At 38.2% G+C, this 27,476-nt stretch overlaps 1 pseudogene; it reads right to left on the reverse strand.

Moving 5' to 3' along the window:
- Positions 1-23,677: 23,677 nt before the first annotated feature.
- On the reverse strand, positions 23,678-24,737 carry LOC149212694 (auxin-responsive protein SAUR50 pseudogene; annotated as a pseudogene).
- Between the last annotated feature and the right edge of the window lie 2,739 nt (positions 24,738-27,476).

Below are 27,476 nucleotides of genomic sequence, written 5' to 3' on the forward strand. Positions count from 1 at the left end.
AAAAAATCTAAGTGTCTAAGAGTGAGGGAGAGAGAGATATAGAATAATGAAAGAGACCCAAAACTAAACCGACACTGTGCTACAATTAAGGAAATTGTGAATCTGAATGAACCTAGAATATGTATTCAAGTCAGCATATGAGTTAATCAAGGATTGGATTTTTATTTGTGCTATCGAGCTGGAACACTGTATCAATCCTCTGTTTAGGACTTATAAAACCCCTGTTTTGGAATCATCTTGTCCGCTTTGTTATCAATGAAAGGAATTTCCTTTACATAGATTGGTCATAGTAATTTATTGTTTCTCCTTGGCATAGTAGTTCTATGCATATGAACTATGTGTGTAACCATGCGAAATGTTAACTAGATAATAGAGACAACATTGTCCCTCCTGCATAATTCATATCTCAGCCTTTGTTATTTTAATTGTATAAGTGTTAGGTGTGAGTCACCCTTGGACTGAGATGAGGTGAAATAGACCAATATATCAACTGACAAAGTTGACAACCTTTTCCATATGTTTCGATATAAGTCTCAAGGTGTTGGCAGGATGTGACCTCGATATTTTCCACCAAGGATCGATATTTCTAGTTGAAGATTGAGGGATGATATTATTTGCTAACAAGTGAAAACTATTGTCAGTTTCTATCAAGAGGAGAAACATCACACAATAGCACATCCGTGAAGGGATTGATGTTGTAGTGAATATGATTCTTCTGGCTAACACGGAGATCTCATCCTTGGTGAAGTCCCCCAATGGTGTACAACTGCGGGGGTTGTGTGGTCAGTAGGCTCAACCGCTTCATGAGTTCTCCTAAAAAGAGGTTCTTTTGGCTCCTGCTATCGATAATGAATTGTAGTAGTGAACCCTTTACCTACATCTATGAGTGGAAGAGACGCACCGCATCCTTTGGATCTTTGGGCTCAGTGTTCTAGATTTTGGCTGTGACAACAGTGGTGGTGGGCTCCACATGAATAACCTACTTCCCTTTATCATTCCTCTTATCATGCTTTGACTCAGAGTCAAAACATGCATCTAATTTTGAAGCCTTCAGCTCAGCCACTAGTGATATATTGTCTCGACACTCACTTTTGTTGTGAGTGCAGCTCTTATGGAACTCACGCCACTTTCCATTGTCCTTTTTCGTCTTCATGCTGTTGTTATTTGCTGACGTCTTCGACGAGTTGTGCTAGGTCACCCTGCCTTGGCTTTGTTCTTTGTTCTGTAGTTTGGGAGCACCTTTCCCTTACTTCTGATTTACAGATCCAAAGTGTCACTTCTTCTGTTTAAACTTCTGCTTGATCTTGATGGCGTCTTGGTAGGTGGTGCAAAGCGAGGAGGTGTTTAGGAACTCCATCTCGCCTTGAATGTATTTGTGCAAACAACCACAATACTTATGTAATAGATGCCGCTCAAAATCCTTAATACCCAACTTCATGCGAAGGGCATGAAAAATATTTGTGAATTCTGGCACGTCTTGTTCCTTCCCTGTCGTAGTGTGGTCCACTTTACGTACTTATCTTTATACCTCCCAAAAAAGTAATAATGCTCCTTGATGGAATCTCTAAAATAGTTCCAAGTCGATGCGGCTGAAAACAGTGAGAGTTCTCTCTCATCCTTTTGCTCACAATAAATTTCCTAGCAATCCCTGACGTGGGGGCGACTTTAAGTGGTGCAAAAGTAATATTTTCCTTATTGGAAAAATTATGAACTAAAAAATACCCTTCCAACAAATTTAACCATCTATCTATGGCATCTAAATCTATCTAGACTTCAAATATGGGAACATCAAATTTGAATTGTACCTTGAAGGGAGTAGTGGCTCTATAATTGCTACCGGATGAAGATGCATTCCCTGTGGGCATCCACCGCTGGATCTGAGAAAAGTTGTCCATCATTGTGTTCCTTTGTCACTTGAGGGCTTCTTCAAGCAATATTTTGAAGAGATCACCTGCTCCCTCGTATTTCTTTTCTTCCGCCATGGGAGGCCGTCGGGGATTGTGAGGCTGGTCTTGCAAAGGTTCATCCAGCTCGAGCCCTAACTCCTTATTACCTAACCTCTTTGGGGACATGCAAAGAAAAACAAAGAAGGAGCAGACCGCTATGATACCATTGATCTGAACTTGTTGGCATTATGATTCAAGTGTTGTCCTTGATGGCAACTCACTCAGAGGATGGTACAGGTGCTCAGAGGTTGGTACAGGTGATGGCAACTTAATCAAAAGACAGATCTCAGTACAGCATGCCAAGGAAGCTCATACACGCCGTTTCGTTAAGCCCAAGTCGCGTGTACACGCTAGTTAGATTCATAAAAAGCGCGTGTATGTGGAAAGGTTCCTTTGGTCCATGGTGGTTAGTCCTTGGAAGTTGTGCCTATGATTTCGGACCATTATGTCTCGACGGGCGTGTCGATCCCTAGTTTTGAAGTTGATGGTATTGTATTACTATGGTTTTGGCTCTTGGTATTGAGCTAGGCCTAAGACTATATAAGGAGAAGAAGATCATTAGGCAAAATCATCTTTCGACAAGGCTTGAATATCTAAGAGAGAAAGAGATCTGATATGCAGGTTCTGGGTTGCTTGATCTAAGCCAAGGAGAGATCACATCGGTTGATGGAAGACTAGATCTAAGGATAGATCGGGATCTAATGGTTTGAAATGCACTATCATGATATGGTTGATTATGCGTATTTCTAGATCTGCATATTGTCGCAATGTTACGTTTTGGATCTAACTAATGTCTGGTACAGCTGCAAATTGAGAAAGTTTATTTTTAGATCTGTACGCAGGTTGGCTTCGGTAAAAGAGCGTGTATACGCGGGTTTTGCTCATTGAAGTAGCGTATATCTTTTGAAGCTTGATTTTGGGTTTACAGTGGGGTCTGACTGTTATTGCAGAGTTCTGTAGTCTGCTCTGTGTTCTGGTAACTGGTGATTGACAGGGTTCAGTGGTTCAGTGATTCAAAGTTTGGTTGTTTTATGCTTCAATGATCTGTTGTGGAAATTGAATGATTTGTGGTCTTCAGATTGTAATGTTGTGCTTCAGGAATATCCAAGTCTGAAAATGTATGAAAAGTGATATCTGAAAGAAGGAAGATTGTAGGTCAGCACCTACGTACTAGTATCTTGGCTAGTACAAGAGCAAAGGGGGTTGGAGCTCCCTTCCAAGGAAGTTTGGAGAACGAGAGAAGGTTGTAGCCTTCTGCAGGTTGTAGCCTGCGTACTGGTATAAGGCTGCACCAGTACAAAAGATTGTAAACTGAAGTTTCATATTAAAGAAAGATAGAGACAACTTGCAGCAGGTGGTTTTCACCCACATTGGGTTTCCACCTTATATCTTGGTGTTCATGTGTGTGGCTTTTTATCTGTTCTGTTATACTGCACATGTTTACTGTTAATGTGGTGAATAATGTCCTGATGCACTTAATTGAAGAATAAGCTAACTAAATTGTGAGTTTTCTTCTTATACGCTGTTTTACTTCGTCACAGTAGCGTGTACACGCTGGTTCACTTAACTGAAGTAGCGTATATGTTTCTGAGCATTTAAAAGTTTGATTAATCTGATAATACTGATTCACCCCCCCTCTCAGTATTATTTCCAACAATTGGTATCAGAGCAGGTCCTTCAGAGAAGCTTGATCGCTTGAAGGAAGATCATTCATCATGAGCAACTACGAGAAAGAAGCATCAATCAGGCCACCGGTTTTTGATGGAACAAATTTCAATTATTGGAAGGTAAGAGTTACTGCATATCTTCAATCTCTTGGTACAGAAGTTTGGGACATTGTAGAAACAGGCTATGCTTTTCCTTCAGCTACTCCTACAGATCCAGCTGAGAAAAAGGCATATGAAACAAATGCAAAAGCAGTCAGTACTCTATTAGGAAGTATATCTCAAACAGAATTCATGAAGGTCATGCACTTCAAATCAGCAAAAGAGATATGGGACAAAATGATCACTAGCTATGAAGGAGATGAACAGGTAAAGCAAGCTAAACTTCAAACTCTCAGGATTCAATATGAGACTCTCAAGATGTATAATGATGAAAGTGTGGCTAATTATTTTCTTCGGGTAGATGAGATTGTTAATTGTATGAAAAATTTGGGTGAAGAAATAAAAGAGACTATAGTAGTTCAAAAGATTCTAAGATCATTATCCCCCAAGTTTGAATCTAAAGTATCTGCAATAGAAGAAAAGGAAAATCTCAAAGTTCTCACTATGTCTCAGCTACATGGAATTCTAACTGCTTATGAAATGAGAAAGGGAGGTCCATCAGACAGAAGGGAAGCTGCTTTTAAGGCATCAAGAAAAGAAGATTACTATGAAGCAAGCCATGTTCCAGAAGAAGAGGAAGAAGAATCAAATTTTGTCAGAAATCTTCAAAGGGGTGCTGGAAGGTTCAGAGGTAAGCTACCTTTCAAATGCTTTGCTTGTGGAAGAGTAGGTCATTATGCTGCAAAATGTCCTTATAAGGATAAAGGAAAAGAACCTGCTAGATGGAACAAGAAACAAAGTGCAAATAAGAAAAGCTACTACACCCATGAAGATAGTGATGGCTTATCAAACAGTGATGAAGATGAACAAGGTAATAAATATAAGCTGTTAATGGCATTTGAAGATGATGATTATGAGGATGCTGTAGATGTGGATAATCTCTATAATGAAATCACTAGACTCAAGAGAGGCATAGAAGAAAAGAATGTGATCATTGATACTTTGCAATTTCAAATTGATGAAAAGGAAAAACATCTTGAAAAACTAGAAGGTGAAATTGTTGGTCTCAGAAAAGAAATTGAGAAAACAAAAGCTATTAATCTTAAATTTGTCAAAGGATCTGAAACTTTGGATGAGATTATCAGTGTGCAGCGGTCTCCTCTAAACAAGACAGGTTTGGGCTATAATGGAGAAACCTCTCAAGCATCCACCTCAAAAAGTTATCTTGATGCAGCAAGAAGAAATGAGCGGAAGAACAATGAAGATAATCAGGTAAAGCAGGGACGAATTACAAACAGAAACTATCAGGGACAATCCTCCTTAAGGATGAACAAAAGCTACAACCAACCACAGGTAAAATCTTCTCAGTTTGGCTCAAGAATAGATGAAAATAGAAATTACAATCAGTTGGCTGGTAGATTCAATAACCGCAGAAGCTTCTTCAATGGACAATGCTTTTCTTGCCACAACTTTGGTCACAGAGCAGCTCAATGTGTTGCATATAAAACAATCATGACTAGGGAAGCTCAAAAACAAAGAAGTATTACAAAAAGGACCTATAACAACTTTTCGGTTCTTGAAAATGAAGTTGAATGTTCTATTTGCAATAATTTTGGTCATAAAGACTCTGAATGCAGGAGCAGGTTTCAGGAGAAAAAGGAACAAGCCACAAGCACCAAAACATGGAGAATAAAGGAACCTCAAACAGAAAGATGTGGGATAGCATTTTATGCAGAAGGACAGGAAAATCTATGGTACATTGACAGTGGATGTTCGAAACATATGACAGGTGATAAAGAAAAACTTGAATCTTATTCTACTTTAGAAAAGGGAAAGAAAGTTTCTTTTGGAAATGATACTCCTGCAACTATAAAAGGAAAAGGTATTGCTCCTTTGAAAGAAAAGGTCAAGGCTGGAAATGTTTTGTATGTTGATGGATTGAAGCATAATCTTCTAAGTGTCAGCCAGATGTGTGATCAAAAAACCGAGGTTATTTTTAGATCGAATGGATGTCTTGTTCGTGATCTTGATACAGGTAAAACAGTTCTCAAAGGCAAAAGAACTCCAAATAATCTGTACATATTTGAAGAAGGACAACAACAATGCTATCTTAGCAAGGATGAAGAGCACTGGTTATGGCATCGAAGGTTGGGACATCTAAGCTTCTCACAAATAAGGAAAGCATGCAAATATCAGGCAGTTCGCGATCTTCCAGATATCAAAATTCCAGACAACACCATATGCAAATCTTGTCAGTTTGGAAAGCAAACCAGAACTAACTTTCCAGAGAAGGAAGGATCAGCTAGCTTGCCTCTTGAGCTAGTCCATACAGATGTATGTGGTCCATTTAGAAAAAGGACACCTCGAGGAGAAGAATATCTGATATTATTCATTGATGATTTCTCAAGGTTTGTTTGGTTAGGGCTTATGAAGCACAAAGATGAAGCATTCGAAAAATTCAAATCCTTCAAAGCATTGGCTGAAAATGAATCAGGACACAAAATTAAGTGCCTCAGATCTGACAGAGGTGGGGAGTTCACATCAAATGAATTTTTCGATTTCTGCGATGAACATGGGATAAGAAGAGAATTCTCTACAGCTAGAACTCCTCAGCAAAATGGGGTTGTGGAAAGAATGAACAGAACTATCCAACAAATGGCTCGTGCTATGCTCGATGAATCAGGTACTCCTGCAACCTTCTGGGGTGAAGCTGCACATGCTGCTGTTATTATTCTTAACAAAACAAATGTCCGAGTAAACAGCACTCAAACACCTCATGAGCTTTGGAGTGGTAAAACTCCTTCCGTGAAGCACTTCAAAATCTTTGGGAGCAAATGTTATATCAAGAATACTGATGAGCAACTTGGCAAACTTGAACCTAGAGCAGATGAGGGCATTCTTCTTGGTTATTCTCCACATAGCAAAGCATACAAGTGCTACAATAAAAGACTTGGCAGAATTGTTGACAGTATTGATATAGTGGTTGATGAGAAGGGATATATTCCTAGGCAAGTTCATCATGAAGACATTGAAGAAGATGAAGGTTACTCTCAAAGGCGAAATAATGAAGAAGAAGAACCTCAAGAAGAAGAAGAATCTCAAGAAGAACCAGAGGAGCAGACAAGAATAGAAGAGAAGACTCCATCCAGATATGTCCAAAAGAATCATCCAGAAACTCAGATTGTGGGGCAGAAAGAAGCAGGAGTACAAACAAGAAGGACACTTGCAGAAGCTTCAAGCTACTTGGCTCTACTCTCCTCCATTGAACCACAAAATGTGAAAGAAGCATGCAAAGATGAATGTTGGGTCAAAGCAATGGATGAAGAACTTGAGCAAATCGAAAGGAACAACACTTGGGAATTAGTTCCTAGACCAAAAGATAAGAATGTAATAGGAACAAAATGGGTCTTCAAGAATAAGTTAAATGAAAATGGAGAAGTAATTAGAAACAAGGCCAGACTTGTTTGTAAAGGGTATGCACAGCAAGAAGGAATAGATTTTGAAGAGACCTTTGCTCCTGTGGCAAGACTAGAGGCCATCCGAATGTTCCTTGCTCTCTCAAGCTTTCAAAACTTCAAGGTATTTCAAATGGACGTGAAATCAGCCTTCCTGAATGGAGACTTAGAAGAAGAAGTATATATTGAGCAGCCAGATGGGTTCATTCTTGGGAATGATCCAAACCTTGTATGCAGATTGAAAAAGGCACTCTATGGGCTCAAACAAGCTCCAAGGGCTTGGTACTATCGGTTGGACAAATATCTTCACCAACAAGGCTTTTCAAAAGGATCAGCAGATAGCAATCTCTATATAAAAGTTGAAAATAACAAATTGCTAATTCTTGTTGTTTATGTAGATGATATTATTTTTGGCAGCAATGAAGAGACCATGAGTCAAAACTTTGCCTTGGTTATGCAGAAAGAATTCGAAATGTCACTTCTTGGAGAATTGACATATTTTCTTGGATTGCAAATCCAACAAAATGAAGGAGGTATCTTCTTGTCTCAAACCAAATACCTCAAGCAGATCTTGAAGAAGTATGGCATGGAAGAGTCAAAGCCAGTATGTACACCCATGGTTACAGGATGCAGCCTCAGTGCAAATGATGAATCAGCAGCAGTCCACCAACCCACTTATAGATCCATGATTGGGAGTTTGCTTTATTTGACAGGTACTCGACCAGATATTACACATGCAGTAGGAATGGTTGGAAGATTTCAAGCCAACCCAAAGGAAACTCATCTTCAGGCAGTCAAAAGAATCTTCAAATATCTTCAAGGGACCCAAAACTATGGCTTATGGTATCCTAGAAATACAGATCTCACTCTTCATGCTTACACAGATGCAGATTGGGCTGGAAGTGTGGATGATAGGAAAAGCACAAGTGGAGGTGCTTTCTTCATGGGTTCCAGATTAGTATCTTGGTTCAGCAAGAAACAAAGTTCGATTGCCTTATCTACAGCTGAAGCAGAATATGTGGCTGCAGCATCTTGTTGCACACAACTTCTTTGGATGATGCAGACCTTGCAGGACTTTCAAATCACTTGCACTCCACCTGTCTCTATCTTATGTGATAATACAAGTGCAATCAGCATTTCAAAGAATCCTGTCATGCACTCAAAGACCAAGCACATACCAATCAAGTACCATTTTCTTCGGGAACAAGTGCTTGAGCAGAAGGTCAAGTTGGAGTATGTTCCTTCTAAGGAGCAAGTTGCTGATATTCTCACAAAACCACTGCCCAGGGAAACTTTTGAATATCTCAGACAAAAGCTGGGAGTAGTTGATGCTTCATCCTGTTGTTGAAGTTTGTTTGTTCTACAGAAAAGTTGGTATACGCAGGTTACGGAAGGGATATGAGCGTATACACGCGGATTCATGCTGGGTAAGTCGCGTGTATGCTGGACGCTTGTTGCAGAAAGAACATCCGCGTACATACGCTGTTTTATACAGGATAAAACGCGTATATGAAGTTCTGAACAGCAAGAGAAAACTCTGAAGTTCTGAACAGCAATAGGAATGTCAGAATTCTTCAGGCACAGTTTCAGGGAGTGCAACAGGCACAGGTTCAGGGGGAGCAGCTCAAAAGTCTCATAAAGCATTGTTGGCATTCAGATGTTTTGGTTGTTGGTTTCAGGAGAAGGAGCTCAGAAAGAAATTCTGGTTGCTGATCTAACAAGATGTTTATCAGATGCTGCTGGTGTCTTTCCTAAGTCTTGTCTCTATGTCATGTATCTCTCTTGTCATATCTCTTTTATGGTGTCAAGGTCATGTAACGGCCTATGTTGGTTTCCCCACTATGCCTGGGATGAATGCTGTAATATAATTGGTTGTTTCTGATATGTCCCCTCTTGGTAGGGAGTATGGATGTATGTATTGAGTCTTTTGGTGATAGGAAGGTCCCTTATGGTGTATAAGTCTTGGTTCTTGTTGAAGAACATCTTTTTCAGATCTGGCCTACTGTCAGGGGGAGCACGAGTCAGCACAGCCAAGCAGAGGTATCAGCATGTCCTCAGGGGGAGCACAGCCCTTTGCCCTTGATGTCAAAGGGGGAGAGTAACTTGGTGTGGTGGTTGCCATCAAGTCCAAAGGGGGAGATTGTTGGCATTATGATTCAAGTGTTGTCCTTGATGGCAACTCACTCAGAGGATGGTACAGGTGCTCAGAGGTTGGTACAGGTGATGGCAACTTAATCAGAAGACAGATCTCAGTACAGCATGCCAAGGAAGCTCATACACGCCGTTTCGTTAAGCCCAAGTCGCGTGTACACGCTAGTTAGATTCATAAAAAGCGCGTGTATGTGGAAAGGTTCCTTTGGTCCATGGTGGTTAGTCCTTGGAAGTTGTGCCTATGATTTCGGACCATTATTTCTCGACGGGCGTGTCGATCCCTAGTTTTGAAGTTGATGGTATTGTATTACTATGGTTTTGGCTCTTGGTATTGAGCTAGGCCTAAGACTATATAAGGAGAAGAAGATCATTAGGCAAAATCATCTTTCGACAAGGCTTGAATATCTAAGAGAGAAAGAGATCTGATATGCAGGTTCTGGGTTGCTTGATCTAAGCCAAGGAGAGATCACATCGGTTGATGGAAGACTAGATCTAAGGATAGATCGGGATCTAATGGTTTGAAATGCACTATCATGATATGGTTGATTATGCGTATTTCTAGATCTGCATATTGTCGCAATGTTACGTTTTGGATCTAACTAATGTCTGGTACAGCTGCAAATTGAGAAAGTTTATTTTTAGATCTGTATGCAGGTTGGCTTCGGTAAAAGAGCGTGTATACGCGGGTTTTGCTCATTGAAGTAGCGTATATCTTTTGAAGCTTGATTTTGGGTTTACAGTGGGGTCTGACTGTTATTGCAGAGTTCTGTAGTCTGCTCTGTGTTCTGGTAACTGGTGATTGACAGGGTTCAGTGGTTCAGTGATTCAAAGTTTGGTTGTTTTATGCTTCAATGATCTGTTGTGGAAATTGAATGATTTGTGGTCTTCAGATTGTAATGTTGTGCTTCAGGAATATCCAAGTCTGAAAATGTATGAAAAGTGATATCTGAAAGAAGGAAGATTGTAGGTCAGCACCTACGTACTAGTATCTTGGCTAGTACAAGAGCAAAGGGGGTTGGAGCTCCCTTCCAAGGAAGTTTGGAGAACGAGAGAAGGTTGTAGCCTTCTGCAGGTTGTAACCTGCGTACTGGTATAAGGCTGCACCAGTACAAAAGATTGTAAACTGAAGTTTCATATTAAAGAAAGATAGAGACAACTTGCAACAGGTGGTTTTCACCCACATTGGGTTTCCTCCTTATATCTTGGTGTTCATGTGTGTGGCTTTTTATCTGTTCTGTTATACTGCACATGTTTACTGTTAATGTGGTGAATAATGTCCTGATGCACTTAATTGAAGAATAAGTTAACTAAATTGTGAGTTTTCTTGTTATACGTTGTTTTACTTCGTCACAGTAGCGTGTACACGCTGGTTCACTTAACTGAAGTAGCGTATATGTTTCTGAGCATTTAAAAAGTTTGATTAATCTGATAATACTGATTCACCCCCCCTCTCAGTATTATTTCCAACAGAACTGATGCAAGAACGTAACAAAATACATATATAAACATAAACATAGATATGTAGCAAAAATAAAACTTCATTTCATTAATATCAAAGAATTGAAATATGCTTACATACAGAATGGAAATAAGATAGCTCAGGCAATGGCAGCTTACCTTTGAGAAGAGATGTGGTAGTTACATGCCTTTGAACCATGTTACAAAGAGGCTCGAAGACCTATTTATTGTTAAGGAACAATGGAAAACCCTAAACATACAAAAACCTAACCCTAGGAGATTGATCCATGTGGATATTGGTGGTCACCCTCCTATTCCACTTGGGCCCCCACCATTTCTTCTTTCAGTTTTTCAGTGTTATTAATTGTAGCATAATTTACTAATTTTCGCAGTTTTTTGGATCCCGAATTTCTAGAGCCGTTTTGAGGCCCTAAAAGATGTTTTTTCTGGAAACCAAGCAAACGTCAGTCTATGATTAATGTTTGTAATCAAAGTTGTAGTCCTAGATAGATATTTCTAATGATGTATCGTGCACATCAAATGAAGATCGTATGCAAAAGTTATGACCCCGAGAAGTTGTTATACCAATTTACCCCAACGGTACCCATAGTTTTGGTGCTTCATTTCCTAAGGTTAGGATTTTGGATGTTTAGGTTTTCCATTGTTTCTCAACCATAAATAGGCCTTCAAGCCTCATTGTAACACAGTTCAGAGGCATAAGCTACCATCGCCTGAGCTAGTTTATTTCCATTCTATATGTAAGAATATTTCATTTCTTTCATATTAATGAAATGAAGTTTTATTTTTGTTGCATCTCTATGTTTAGGTTTGTATCTGTATTATGTTGTGTTCCTGCATAAGTGTGGATCACTTGTATCATAGCAATCTTCTCTTTCTCTGTTTTTCTTTGCGTGTCCCCAACGAGGATAGGGTATAAGCAGTTAGGGATTGAACTAGATGAAACTTTGCAACACCAGCCTCGCAAACCTTAATAGCCTCCCATGATGGAAGAAAATAAAGACGAGGGAGCAATAAATCCCTTCAAAATATTGCTCGAAGAAGATGTCGAGTGACAGAGTAACGCGATGATGGACAATTGTGCCCAAATCCTTCAGCGAATGCCCACAGGTGACGCTTATTCATCCGGAAACCACTTTGGAAGAATTACTCCCTTTAAGTTAAAACTCAACTTTGATATTCCCATATTTGAAGGCCAAATAGACGCAGACACCATATATAGACGGTTAAATCTATTGGAAGGGTATTTTCAGTTCATGATATTTCCAATAGGGAAAATATTACTCTTGGACTCATAAAAGCCACCTCCCACGTCAAGGACTAGTGGGAAAACTATTGTGAGAAGAACGACGAGAGGGAACCTTCATAGTTTTCAACCACACCCACTTGGAACTCTTTCCGATATGCCATCAAGGAGTAGTATTACTTTGTCAAGAGCTATGAAGATAAGTACATAAAGTGGACCACACTACGATAGGGAAGGGACCAAGATGTACCGGAATTCACAAATATTTTTCATAACCATCCCAGAAATTTGGGTATTAAGGACTTTGAGCAACATCTCGTACTCAAGTATTTTAGTTGTCTGCACAAATACATCCAAAACGAGATGTTGTTCCTAGACATCTCCTCGCCTAGCGCCACTTACTGATACGTTCTCAAGATCAATCAGAAGTTTAAAAAGAAGAAGTGATACTTTGAATCTCTAAATCTTATGCAAGGGAAAGGCGCCCCCAAACCATAGAACAAAGCACAAACCAAAGGTAGGGTGATCCAAGATAACCCATTGAAGAAGAAAGCAAAGAAAAACACCATGAAGACAATGAAGGACACAAGAAAGTGGTGTGAGTTCCATAAGAGCCCCACTCACAACACAAGTTAGTGTTGAGCCAAGCAGTCATTGGTGGTCAAGCTGAACGCTTCAAAATCATCCACATGTTCTGACTCTGAGTCAAAACCCGACAAGGGGAATGATAAATGGAAGCATATTATTGACGTTGACCCTAGCACCACTATTTCCACCACCAAGATCTAGAAGACTGAGCCCGAAGATACAGAGGAGGGGGAGTATCTCTTGCACTCACAAATGTGGGTGAAAGGTTCACTGCTGCAATTCATTGTCAACAGTGGGAGCCAAAAGAACCTCATTTCAACAGAGGTCGTGAAGTGGTTGGGCCTACTGACCCCACCACACTCGCAGTTGTACTCCATTGGGTGGCTTCTCCAATGACGAGATATACGCGTCACCCAACATTGTCACCTACCCTGCGTCATCAAGCCCTTCATGGATGAGGTATTGTGTGATGTTGCTCCTCTAGAAGTTTGTGATGTATTATTAGGACAACAATACTTATGGAAGCATTATGTTGTATATGAGTCGAGGCCTCACATTGTTATTATTTCTTTGGGTAATAAGTTATACACGATAAGAAAGGTAGCCCCGCTTACCACAATCTCTTTGATCTCTGCTAAGCAATGCAATAAGATCTCTCCGAGACTGGAGATTTGTTTTCTTTTTTATTTGCTCTCAAAGAAAGCGGAAGATAGTGGCCACATGCATGGCCCCCGAGAAGTGTTCCTCCATGCAACAGAAATAGGTGTACACTATCATGGAATAATATAGGGACATCTTCTCCTCACTCACAAGGGTACCCTTGCACTGTTAGGTCAAGCATTCGATTGATCTAACTGCCGGAGCACCTCTACCCAACAGGCTAATATATCGTCGCTCCATTCTGGAAAATGAAGAGATCAAGCGATAAATCCAAGAGTCACTAGAAAAAGGGCAGAGCCGACCAAGTTCGTCACCTTGTGGGAGCCCATTTTCACTTGTCGAAAAGAATCATGAGACCTGGAGGCTCTGCATTCATTATCAGGCATTCGAAAAAATTACTGTCAAGAACAAGTATCCAATCCCATGGATTGATAACCTGATGGACCAACTCAAGGGAGCCAAGTATTTCAGCAAGATTGATCTGATGTCCAATTATCACGAGGTTCCTTTAGAGACCATATACATTTGGAAGACTGTCTTCAAATCCAAGGAAGGCCTTTTCGAATGGTTGGTTATGCCCTTCCTAATGACAAATGCCCCTGTTACTTTTATGAGGTTGATGGATGACAACTTGCGGCCCTTCACCCAATCATTTGTGGTTGTTTATCTGGACAACATCCTCATATTCAAAAAGAGTTGGGAAGAACACTTGCAACACATTCGGTAGGTCCTTCAAACTCTGCAGCAACACAAACTATGTCCTAACTTGGAGAAATACACCGTTGGCATGAACAAAGTCCAATATCTGGGTTACATCACAGATGAGAAAGGCGTGCATGTGTATTTGACTAACATCCAAGTCATTCAGGATTAGCTGGCCCTGACCATGCTAATAGAGCTTCGAAACTTTTGGCCTGTTGAAAATTTTTATTAGAGGTTCCTGTTGGGATTCTCCCATACCACTTGGCATTTGAGTAAGATTATCAAGTGCAGGGAAAAATAAAACTTTTCCTAGTTTGAGTCCCAACAAAAGGCGTTCATTTTGAAGCTTCACCTCTGCTCTGCATCGGTACTCACATTTCCATACATGTAACAACAATTTACAATTGAGATTGATGCCTCTGACTATGCTATTAGTGTAGTCTTCACCCATCACAGGGATCCAATGGCCTATCATAGCGAGACACTTTCTGATACAATTCAAAAGTACCCCTCCTATGATAAAGAGATGTATTCCATCATGCAGGCTTACTAGCAATGAAAGCATTACATTCTGGGGTAGGAGACAGTCATCCACACCGATCACTGACCTCTTCAATTCATATAGACACAAGGGATGTTGTTAAGTGATCGCCATCAAAAGTGGTCTACATATCTGCAACAATTCAACCTGAACATTGAATACAAAAAAATCATGTTGTAAACTGCCTCAACCTACCCCCGGTTGCAATGTTGATTGCTGTTCTCAACTCTTATGGCCACGAGACCTCTAGATGGCCACAACCATACAAAAATGATCTAGAGTTTGCCTCCACATACTAGATGGTAATAGATGGCAAGAAAGCTCTTGATTTCCACCCCCAAGACGCATTATTATGCTACGGGGGCCACCTTTGTGCTCCTTCAAGTGAGTGTGCCAAGCTGATTTGCGAGGCATACTACAGTCCGATCGCAATACATTTTGGTATGGAGAAAACTGTGGCTTTCGGACAAAATTACTTTTATTGGTCAAAACTCCGACAAGATGTTAGGAAATATATCAGATCCTACACTTCCTATGCCATTGCCAAGCCAACCATCAAGAAGCATGGCCTGTACACTCCTTTGCCTACTCCCAGCCAGCCTTTGGAATCCATCTCCATGGACTATGTGTCTAGCTTCCCTTCTACCAAGCATGGTAATTATTGTGTATTTGTGGTCATGGACAAATTTTCTAAGATGGTTGTATTGGCAGCTTGTAAGAAGAGTATCATAATAGAGGACATTGCCAAAATCTTCTTTGAACGAGTGTGTGTACATTTTGGGATCCCGCAAACCATTGTATCAGATCAATATAGTAGGTTCTTGAGCACACTCTGGTAAATCCTTTGGACGTTAATGGACACCAAGCTCACTAAGTTGACTGCATTCCATCTCCAGACTAATGATCAAAGAAAGGTCATCAATAGGATGATAGTGCACATACTCTGCATCTACGAATCCAAGCATCCATGAACCTGAGATAAGAGTCTTCCCTATGTGCAACACAGTTATAATAGAGCTCTCCATAGCTTGACTGGCCGCAGTCCCTTTCAAGTGTGTCTAGGATTTCAACGATTGGGTCTGATTGATTTTGTCATGCCTCATGTGACTACACAAGCATAATCCATACATGTATTTTCCAAGGTTGATAAAGCAACCAAATTTATTGAACGCATCCAACACATCCGCCAGTAGGTTCACGACATCTTGGAGAAGTCTAATGCCAAGTATAAACAATGACATGATCAACATTAGGTGGCACACAAGTTTTAGGTGGGCAACAAAGTTGTGTCGCATTTGCAGAAGGAATGTCTTACTGGAGCCCATCGGAAGCTCAGACCACTCTGATATGGACCTTACATGATTACCAAGTCTATGGGAGATAATTATTTTGAGCTCAACATTTCCCCATTCCTTGGCCTACACATAGTGTTCAATGTGTACCACCTTCGTCCATACTTTCCACCATTACCAGACACATCAACCATTGTAAAACAACTCACACCAACAAAGTTAAACCCGAACTGCATGGAACAAGCCACAACTTATCGGATCATGGAAAAACATATTAAACACACTCGCCACTAGAATATCGAACTATATCGAGTTATCAGAGTTGGGCAACTCATGCACCAATGCAAGTGGCTCACCAAAGACCAAGTTCAACAGAAGTTTCCCCATCTCATGGAGGCACTCAACACATTGGGGACCAATGTTTTCCAAGGGGTGAGGACTGATCTAGGTGGATAGCGGTGGTCACCTGCCTATTCCACTTGGACCCCCACCATTGTTTCTTTCAGTTTTTCAGTTTCCTTAATTGTAGCAAAACTTACTATTTTTGGCAGTTTTTTACGTCCTGAACTTCTGGAGTCATTCTGACACCCTAAATGACATTCTTTCGGAAAACGTTTTTCGGAAATGGGTAAACGTGAGACTTTTTCTAACATTTAAAGTCAAAATTTATATCCATTGGATAAATATTTCTAACAAGGTATCGTGTGCATCAATAGAGATCATATGCCAAAGTTATGACCTCGGGAAGTTGTTGTACCAATTTACCTCAATGGAACCTATAGTTTTGGTGCTTCATCCCCTAGGGTTAGGTTTTTGGATGTTTAAGGCTTTCCATTATTTATCAACAATAAATAGGCCTCTGAGCCTTATTATAACACAGTTCAACAGTATGTAGGCACCACATCTCTTCTCAGACATAAGCTACCATCGCCCGAGCTAGTTTATTTCCATTCTATATGTAAACATATTTCAATTCTTTGATATTAATGAAATGAAGTTTTATTTTTGTTGCATCTCTATGTTTATGTTTATGTATGTATTATGTTGTCTTCCTGCATAAGTCTATATCACTGATGGATCCCTCTACTATTAGGTCAACCAAAAAAAGAATCATGCTAATATATACCTTCATGCTCATTTCCATCACCACCTTGCTCAAAAAGATATTGTCCTTCAGACCTTTGTAACTCAAACCATTCAGATATGTTTATCCCTAAGACTTTTAAAAGGAACATCTCCACTTTACTAAATCCCTCCAAACTAATGGCTACTCCTCTTCTCAAATCAAAAAATTCTTTCCCTTATCCCTCCATCCTAAACCCAAAACAAATCATTCATCTCCTTCCTGATCCAAAATAACCCTCCCTTAGATTTAAGGTTTTATTGACCACATTTCCATGATCCAACGACAAAAGAATATTCAAACCTCAAACCACCCTAAGACATCTCTTTAGGCCCTCTCAAGACAAATTCGACCCCCTACTTGACCATCGAGTCTATGAAATCCATTCCTCTTGTGGGAAATCCCATATGCGAAAACTAGGAATATCCTTTAAGGTCTACATCAAAGTGCACATGGTTGATAGTATCAATAATTACACATAAAAAGCATCCATTGTCAAACACTCTCATAGTACCAAGCACCATATCCACTTTATCGAGGCTAGAATTTTTGAATTTGTTCTTTTCCACACTTCTCGTCTCATTGGGAATCCATCAAAATCAAAAAGAGCCCCAACAATTTTAACTGAGAAGATGGATTTAAGCATAGTCGGTCACGACAACCAACTATCCATTGTCTCCCTCATAAACCTTCCTCTCACTCCCTCCCATCCCCACTCCCCCAACCCATTCTTTTGCCTCCTTCCCTTTACCCTTTCTATGTATTGTTTCTTTTCCTCTTTATTTTTATTATTTTTCCCTTTCGAATTATTTCTTGAATAATAATTTATTAATTAACATTATTTAATTAATATTTTAATTATAATTTACTTTAATAATAACATTTCTTATTATATAATAATATTTTTTTTCTTTTTTCCATGTGGTTCATGGACTTCAGAGATCATTGATCGTTACGTCCATGGAATATTTGTACCAAGTAAATCTGCTCGAAGGGATCACTTTCTACCAGCTCAACCATAGAGTCTAACCCAAAGATTATCAAGAGAATTGAACTCATAACCTATTAATAAGAAAGGTGCTTCAACAACGACGTCTCCACCAATTGAGCTAGCCCTTGGGGCTAGATCTATTATAATAATAATAATTAATAACAATAATTATTGTTCAAAATAATAATGGTTGTTTATCCTTCTTTATGTTTTCTATGATTATAACATTTAATTCACTAAAGTTTTTAATGTACATCTTGTAAAAACTAGCCAATCCATGGAAACTTTTGGCTTCAAATATTTTCCTAGTAGAGGGTCACTATGATTTCCCTTAGCTTCTCGAGATCCATTTTTCAACCATTTGGAAATATAACAAAGCCCAAATAGACATGTTCTATTTTATAAATGACAATTTCATCAAGTTAATTTATAGCTTCTATCGCTGTAACATTTCCAAAACATACCTTAAGTTCCTTAAACGCTCTTCCTTAGAGTAATTGTACACTAGAATGTCATCTAAATACATAATGGAAAATTTTCCTACGAATTCCTTTAACACCTCAATCATTAATCTCATAAAGATGTTAGGTGCATCACACAGGCTAGATGGCATTACCATCCATTCATACAATCCATCATTAATTTTAAACATTTTATTCCACTCATCCCCTTCTCTAATCCTGAACTGATGGAATCCACTTTTCAGATCTATATTAGAGAAATGATTAACACAACTTAAACAATTTAGAAAATCATTTTTATGTGAGGTAAAGGAAACCTGTGATCTTATTAATTAGTCTTGAGCCTATGCACATTCTCCAAGCACCATCATTTTTTGCGCTCATCACTGTTGGCACAACACATGGACTTGGACTCTCTCTAATAGCCGCTTGTCTCGCAACCCCTAAACTTGCCTTTTAATTTCGTCGTTCTCTTGAGGGGTCATTCTATATGTAGCCTTGTTTGCTAGAATTTTTTTGGAGTATCAAATCAATGTGATGATTTATACTTCTCGTAGGTGATAATTCATTAGGCAAGTCATCCAAAATGATATCATTATACCCATTCAACATTTCTTGAATTTCAACAAGAAAATATACAATTGTAGTTGATGTCAGTATTGGTCTAGGTTTGCAGACAAAAGAAAAACTTACCACATTTTGTTTGATTTTTTACAAGAACTCCTTTCCACTCAAAAACAATGTCTTTGGGACATTATCCTCTATCATACCTTCTTCTCGCAATGGTACTAATCTATGGTTTATCCCATCCTTTTGGAACTTGTAAGTACTCCTCTTTCCAACATGTATGACATTCCTATCAAACTACTATGGCTTGCCCAATGGAATGGGACACACCTCCATTTGCATGACATCACATAAAATTTTGTCTTTGTAGCTTCCCACATGTAACTCTACTTCACACTGCTTGTTCACCATCAATCAATGGCTTTTTTGAAGCTAAGATACCTTGTAGGGTGTTGGAATTTTGACTCTCTTCAAATTTAGTTTTTCCACCATTTTTATGGGCACTAGGTTAGATGTGTTACAATTATTAAAAACAACCTTGCAACATTTTCCTTTGAATTTGGAAACAGTGCCAAATAAATCCATCCTTTGGTTTGCCTCAATGGCTTCCTTCTTTGGCTTCAATAGAACATTATTCAATAATAAGGACTCCCCTATCTCAGATACATTTTCTACTTCTTCTTCCTTCACCTCTCCTTATGTTTGGGCAACAATATCATTTCTCTAGCTTATACCTTCACTCTCTAGACACTCAAACGATTTGTGTCACACCTTGCCACAAAAATAGCATCTACACTCTCTTCATATGCCTCTACTTCCTCATATACAAGAACCTCTTCTACCTCTATAGACACCTCTTGATTGTTCTTGCTAACTTGAGCTACCAGCTCCATTTATTTGTGTTGTATATCTTCCTCTACCATAACATTATCCCATTCCTCTGACTGAACTCTTCCCTCTACCAAACTAATTTCTCATGATCTACTCCTCAATTTTCAAACAAAAGTTATATGCTTCTTCTATACTTTTAGGAGGCACCACATTTAGTTCATTCTGATTGTCTAACCGAAGGCCATTTAAATACATGGTGGTATTCTCTGCAGTTTCTTCCAAATAACTGACTCTTATATTCACCTTATGAAACTCCCCTGTGTATTCCCTTACAGAAATTAATCTTCACCTAAGATTCTACATTTGTCGAAATAAAGAAAGCTGATTACTTTTAGGAGAAAGCTTACCTCTGAGTTTTGCCATCATTCTATCCAAACTCTTGATCTTTGGCTTTTTCTTCCACTTCCACCCGGTCTGGACACAATCCCACCATAAATTTGCATGTCCCTTCAACTTGGTGACTATGAACTTCACCTTCTTTTCATCTTCCATTTCTTAAAATTCAAAGAACCTATCCATTTCATTGATCTAGTCTACACGTTGTTCAACATTCAAACTTCCACTATAAGTAGATACTTTGGGCTTATGCCTTGAGGCCGATCTAAGTATTACTCTCAGCATTTTCATTTCAACTGTCTCCTATGATGTTCCTTCTTCTTCTTCTAGAGGCTCCTCCTCTACCTCACCCATGTCTCCAATGTCATGATCCCTCTGCCTTTCATCCTCCCTGACATCTATTCTTGCCTCCAAACATTGCATCACAGTGATTACATTACCATTGGCTATAGGATTTTTGCAACTCGATAGCACTTACGGAAAATCCAATCCTTGATTTTCTCAAATTTTAACTTAAATGCATATATGGGTTCATTCAAATCCACTAAGATAGGATCGAATGAGCTATTTTTGGCTTATGACTACATTTTGAGCCTTATTAGGCTAAATTCAACAAAATATTAAAATGGAGACTTACACGCCGATTTTAAAACTAATTCAACATAATCTACTTAATATGATGCAAGATTTAAGAAGCCAAGTTTTGATAAAATTTATTTGACTATCTCTACGTTAATTCAAATATCAATCGATGTCCCTTCATCATATGGGCTTACCCTTTAAGTGGAATTCCATGTCAATGTGAAATTAAGTTAATAGGTTTGGAACATTCATTTATGTATTAAGAGGAACTTTAAAGTCTAGTATGAGGGATATGATGCCTAAGTTACATAACATGATGTAATCTAATGTTACATTAAAAAGTTAAATGACACAAATCATCTCTGGTGAAATTGTAAATTCACATACACTTCTTTTCTTTTGTTCCAACTAGGCTAAGTCTATACCAAGGCTAACCCAAATGCTAGAGGGAAGAATGCCTTGCCCACATATAGCATGATGTCACTACGATTGCGTGAGGTTTTCTAGAGCCTACACACCTCTTCACATAATTTTCATCCCCGACAAGTGGCTTCCACCTGCAACCCCTTCCCTTGATATTTGAACCAGTGACCTAATTAAGACTAAGCCCAACTCAAACCTAGTCTACACACCTCTCTCTCTCTCTCTCTCACACACGCAATCAAACACATAGCTGAAAGGGAATAACATATATTTAGAAATTTAAATTTAAATTCACATATAGATAGAAATTGAAATTGAAATTGAGATACAAATAAAAATAAAATTTGATATAAAAGTTGAATTAGGAATTAACATAAAAACATAAAAATAAAGAGAAATTGGAATTGAAGCATACTTTGAAATCAACAATTATGTTTCTTTATTGAATAAAAATTCAAATTGGCATTTACATTGAAATCAATGCATTTGGAATTGACATATACACTAAAAATCAACATATCTATTATTGAATTAACATGTACACTAAAATCAACATTCTAGAAATTGGTATGTGTACTAAAATCAATAATTATGTATGTCCATATTAAAAAAAATAGAAATTGACTTGTATATTAAAATGAAACTTTATAGAGATTTATATGTACATTAAATGTGTTGGAATTGTATAGAAATAGAAATTGGCACGAGAAAGAATTATAAGTTGATATTGGCATGTACAATGAAATCAACGATTTAGAAATTGACGTGTATAATGAATTCAATGATTATATACACACAACGGATAAAAATAGAAAATGACACGTATTGAAATCCATACATTAGAAATTGAACAGAAATTAATATGTACACTAAAATTAACATGTTAGTAGTAATTAACGAATCAAAATAGAAAAGTACATGTACTGAAATCAATATATTAGAAATTGAATAGAAATTAACATGTACATTAAAATCATCATGTTAATAATTAACATTTATAATAATTAATAGTAATCTTTTTAGATAATTCTCTTCATATATTCAACTAATGGAGGAAAATGAATAAATTTCAAATGATCACATTAATCTTAAATATACATGTACATAATATTGTCATTTTGTATGGACATCTAGAGCTTAAACCAATCACTCAAGATATTCTCTAGACGCACGTCTCTTTTAGAAAGAAAAACTTGAAGAAAAATTTGTATTTCAAAAAATTTACTCTTTCTCAATGGAAATGAATCTAAACTAATATTACAACTCCTAGACGCACGTCTCTTTTAGAAAGAAAAACTTGAAGAAAAATTTGTATTTCAAAAAATTTACTCTTTCTCAATGGAAATGAATCTAAACTAATATTACAACTCCTAGAAATAAATATAATGAAATGCATATTCATACTGTTTTAATAAATAATAGATTTACTTATAAATAACATAATAGGATTGTTGAACATATCTAAGTGTAAATCATAGTATAAATAGTGTAAATAAAGTATTGGTATATTACTTTATAATTTATGATGATAATGGTTGGAATAATAGGAAGTTATAATCCAATACAATTTGTCATTTTAATATTTTTAACATTTTATTTTATTATACATAATATATCTATGTTTTATTTTATTACACATAATATATTTAGATTCAACCTATGTTAATTTTAACGGATTATAGGCAGTTGTGCTCCAAGTGTGCGCTCTGTACAAAGTCAATCTGAGACTTTGGTTTAAAAGTGCTGCAATTAGTCAAAAATAATGTCTAGTCATTTAGATAAAAAAGTTATGGCTGTACACCGTCCTTATAGGCAACCTAGTAATTGATTCTTTCTTGCATGAAACCATGTAGAACATGTTATACTTCGGAATCATAATATATTCCGATTTTGTCAAAGTAGAATTGCCCACACGTAGTCAGCTTGGCAATTCGACATGGCGAAAAAAATTGAATAACAGAAACTAGAATATTTTCTCTCTCCTGAAATAAAAAGAATTGAATGTTTTGTTTCTTCACGAAAAGTTATAAAACTATATTATTTATTTCTTTTAAAATATGTTTTACTAACTCGTTTTTTTGAAATTTTTGAATATTTAAAATTAGAATGTTTTTCTTTTAGTTAAAATGGTAATTTTATTAATTTTGTATATCTTACACAAATATATTATTTTGTATTACTTACTTTCCTGTGCTCGGAACATTTTATAGTTTAATCAAGAGAAGAAGATGTATATGTTTTTATGTTGGAAATATGACTTTAATTTTTAAAAATAAAATAATTAAAATCGTCACCGGACCAGAGATTTAAAAAAAAAAACCTTCAACCAAAAAAATTGATTAATTTATATAATATAATTAATCTTGGACCATACTGTATTTCAAATTCTGCTTTAAAACATTCTTTTTTGTAAGCGGAATTACCAACTCGTCAGCCTGCCAGCTTTCGAGTTACATTTGAAAGGGACCGAAAGAATCGAATAAAAGGAAAACTGAACCTGCCATAGAATAAGATTTTATTTTGATCAATTGATTGATTTTGAGATTATTTACAACTTAAGTGTCATGCCCCATGTTAATGAGAGGCATTCTCAGTCAGCCATATGCCAGAAAATTGCTCGCCCTAGTGTGGCCTCGCCTCTACCTCCTTTGTCGATCGTCCTTGGAAAGTGATTTGGAAAGTTCGCTTGCCCATTGGACTGGCACAACCAAAATCTAAAATACCTAAACTGTTATGAACTCTCTTATGCGTTGCAAAATCCAAAACAGTGCCCTGCCCTCGAACTGCTTCCATATATATTTTCTGAAGAAGATGAACTGGAAAGTGCCAGTGTGATTAGACTCCGACATCAAAACCCAAAACATCGGGAAGACTATGATTGAAAATTCGTGAGAAACTCAAAATTCAAAACAAAAAAAGAAAACCAAAGCAGATATTTGCTCTGCCTTTCAACTTCAATTTTGAAGGACATCTCTGTAGTTTTAACCAAGCCATGTTGCCATTTACATGCTTGGAAAATGATCTTGTTGGAGTTCAGGCTCATTTCAACTGAACGCACTACATCTGTCTTACTGGATATGGAGGAACTCATCCAACTTCAAAGTTGCTGGTACTACATCCTTTTTAGCCAACATAGATGTCAGATTGCCGAAAGCAACTTGCTCACAGGGAATGGTGAGACCCATCTGGTGATCAAACCCATACTCTTCCTCGGCTTTCTTCAGCAATACCCTGAACAGAGAATGATTCAAATAAGTCGTGGGGATGACAAATCTACTCCGTTCACTTCCCACATACACTACACAGTGTCCCTTGGGAACATCTGTAGGCAGAGCACTGCATGATCGATCCATGGCCTCATCTTTCATTGTGAAATATCTTGCCTTGTTTCGAGAAAGGGCATATCCAATTCCCTTATAGCCATGGGCAACCTCGAAAAAGGCTCTGATTATATTCTTCAAAAGAAGAACTTGAGGATTCCTCATTCTTCTTGCCATTGAATTCAGAAGCAAAGCAACTATTTCTTAGAACGAGGGAGAGAGCTTGCACAAAATTATGTGTAACACAACACATTCGTTCTCTATATATAGCATTTGATAATGACATTCACAAGAAAAGTAACAGTCATTATCAGTCGTAACTAAATAGTGAATTAGCAAAATTGGCCAACAATACATTCAATGTAACTCTGCAAGATTCGCGAGTGAAACCAAATACTCACCTATCCTGATATCTATGTAGTTTATCCTGATCATATCTCTGAAGTTTAACTTGACTGACCGCGTTACTGAGTTGGAATGGAGTGAAATGCAATTGTTATTGCAGACAAAAAGGTATTGCTGTCCCCGAAAGATTAAATAGCGACCAGCGGTCATGTCAAGGGGTGAAAGACCGTGGTGGTCCAGTGATTGTGTCGTGGTCCGTCACAAATCCATGTGATCAGTCTGAATCGCTCACTGGACCTGTTTGAATTTGAGCCGAATAGGGCCCTCATTCACTTAGAGCGTTGGGCCCCGCTGATTCTTCAGGTTGACTGGAATCCCGGCAAAACACTTTGTGGGTTTCAGTGTCCGTAGCGTGATTCGAATGCAAATTTGCTTTATTTTGGGTTGTACGGTTGTTCGCCATTAGAGAGTTTGGATGGTGTACGGCTGTTCACTATAAGAGAGATTGAGTGGTGCATGGTTGTTATCTGTCACAGAGATCGGAGATTAGGTTAAATGCTATTTTGAACATCTATCCACTGGCTATAGACATATGGGACATTCAACGTCAATGAATTATAAAGTTAAGTTCTGACCCTCCTGAATTATAATGTTGCGGCCCTATTCAACTGATTGTAAGAATGCATATGAGCAGTCACAATCGCTCACGGGAGCGGTTTCCATTTTTTAGCAGAGGAGGGCCCGGATTCAGTTGGAGCGCTGCCCCTTGTTTGTTCTTCCTGTGGTTTCCGCCGTTCGTAGCGTGATCCGAATGCAGGAGATTCGCTTTAATTCTGTGCACTGTTATTAGCTGGGAGAGAGATTGCAGATAAAAATCAAATGCTATTTGAGCATCTACCCACGGGCTATAGACATATGGGACATTCAACGTCAATGAATTATAAAGTTAAGTTCTGACCCTCCTGAATTGATTGTAAGGTTTAACCACAGGCCCTGGTTCGGTCGATGGTTGTGTGGTAGATAAGTGGGTGTTTCCTCATCTCCCATTACACTGACAGGTCGAGGTACTAGGCGTAGTAAATTAGATAGAGTTTCCATATGAGATACCAGTTACCCTACCTCGCCACAGTTCGAAATTCAGACAGAGCTTCTCTTCTTGCAGGAAGATGCATTATTCGTTTTCTTGCTGGAGAATGTATTATTGGTTCTGTAGATAAAGTTGATTTGTGTGGAGTTTGAATCTTTATTAAATCTTAGGTCATGCCAGATCCAGATCCAATAGAATTCTTTCATTTTAATTTAAATGTTCAGATACCATACCATATTTAGGACCAAGGAAAAAGAAAAAGGCAAAAGGATAAGGAAAACACATCATACAACCATGGCAACACAATTTTGAGGTGACATCGGTGCCGAGATAGGGAATATCTACAATTTCAGTGCCAAATGGCCTCTGCAAATTTTAACTACTAAACGATAATATCTTCCTCCGAGACATGCACTTTAGATGAGCTTTGCATTGAAGAGGCATTCATGCAAAGCACTAAGTTAAGCATAGTATAATATCAATGAATTTGTGGATATAATAAAAGATGCTCACGACATGACTTATGTTTTTTTATATAACTATGTTATGGTATTGTTTTCGTTTTAACAGGGGGAGCATTAAATTGGAAGCCTGTAGTGGGTCATAGTTTAGCCCATGGTGTCAATCCTCATTTAACCATCTCCACCACAATTTGGCTCCATTTGATTTATTGGTTATCTCCGGATCTTGCAGACCAAGGCCTCGTTTACACACTATTCCAAGCCCCTCGTGCCCATTTGCATTTTTCCTCTGCCCTTCGCCACAAGAAGTTCCTCTAGATATCCTTGGTTTTGGAGTACTCCCTTGGGATTAGGTAGGATAGATAACATATAGCCTGGGATAACCTTTAGCACCACGTTTGTCAGGACCAATCGACCAGCCAAGTTCAAGGCTCACACAGTCCATCGTTTCACCCTATCCTCAAGATAACTTTCTCCCAATTGGACTTCTTCCAGGCTTGGACTATTCGAGGGAGCCCAAGGTACTTTAATGGAAGGGATTTTCTTTGGAAACCTACGATAGTCGTTAAATTCCTCTCAATAGCAATATTAGTATTAAAGAAAAAAACCATGGACTTAGATTGATTGATCTCCATAGCCGCGACATAGGTAAAGTTGTCAAGGGCAAATTTGAATAATCAAGCCTCCTTTACTGTGGAAATACCATGCAACATGGTATCATCGACAAACTATTGATGCATTATTCCTTGCCTTTCCTCATGTAGCTTAAGTCCATTTATATCCCTTCTTTGTTTGCGCAATTATTTCCCTCCTCGAGCATTCCATCATTTGATAAATATAAAAGGGAGGCATGGGCTCCCCCTGCCATACGCCTCGATATGGAAATCATGTTTTTGTCCGGGCTACATTAACCAAGATTGAAAAACTAAGGGATGATACCGCGGCAATAATCCAACGATTGTCAGAGCCATATGCCCCTAATACCAATTTCATACAATCCCAACTAATTTTATTGTACACCTTCGACAGATCTAATTGAACAATCAGACCTGCCTTTTTCTATATC

This window comes from Pinus tabuliformis, chromosome 1_1 (assembly GCF_031772625.1).
Source record: "Pinus tabuliformis cultivar Carrire ecotype Pingquan chromosome 1_1, CPIR1, whole genome shotgun sequence".
In the NCBI taxonomy this organism is placed as follows: Eukaryota; Viridiplantae; Streptophyta; class Pinopsida; order Pinales; family Pinaceae; genus Pinus; species Pinus tabuliformis.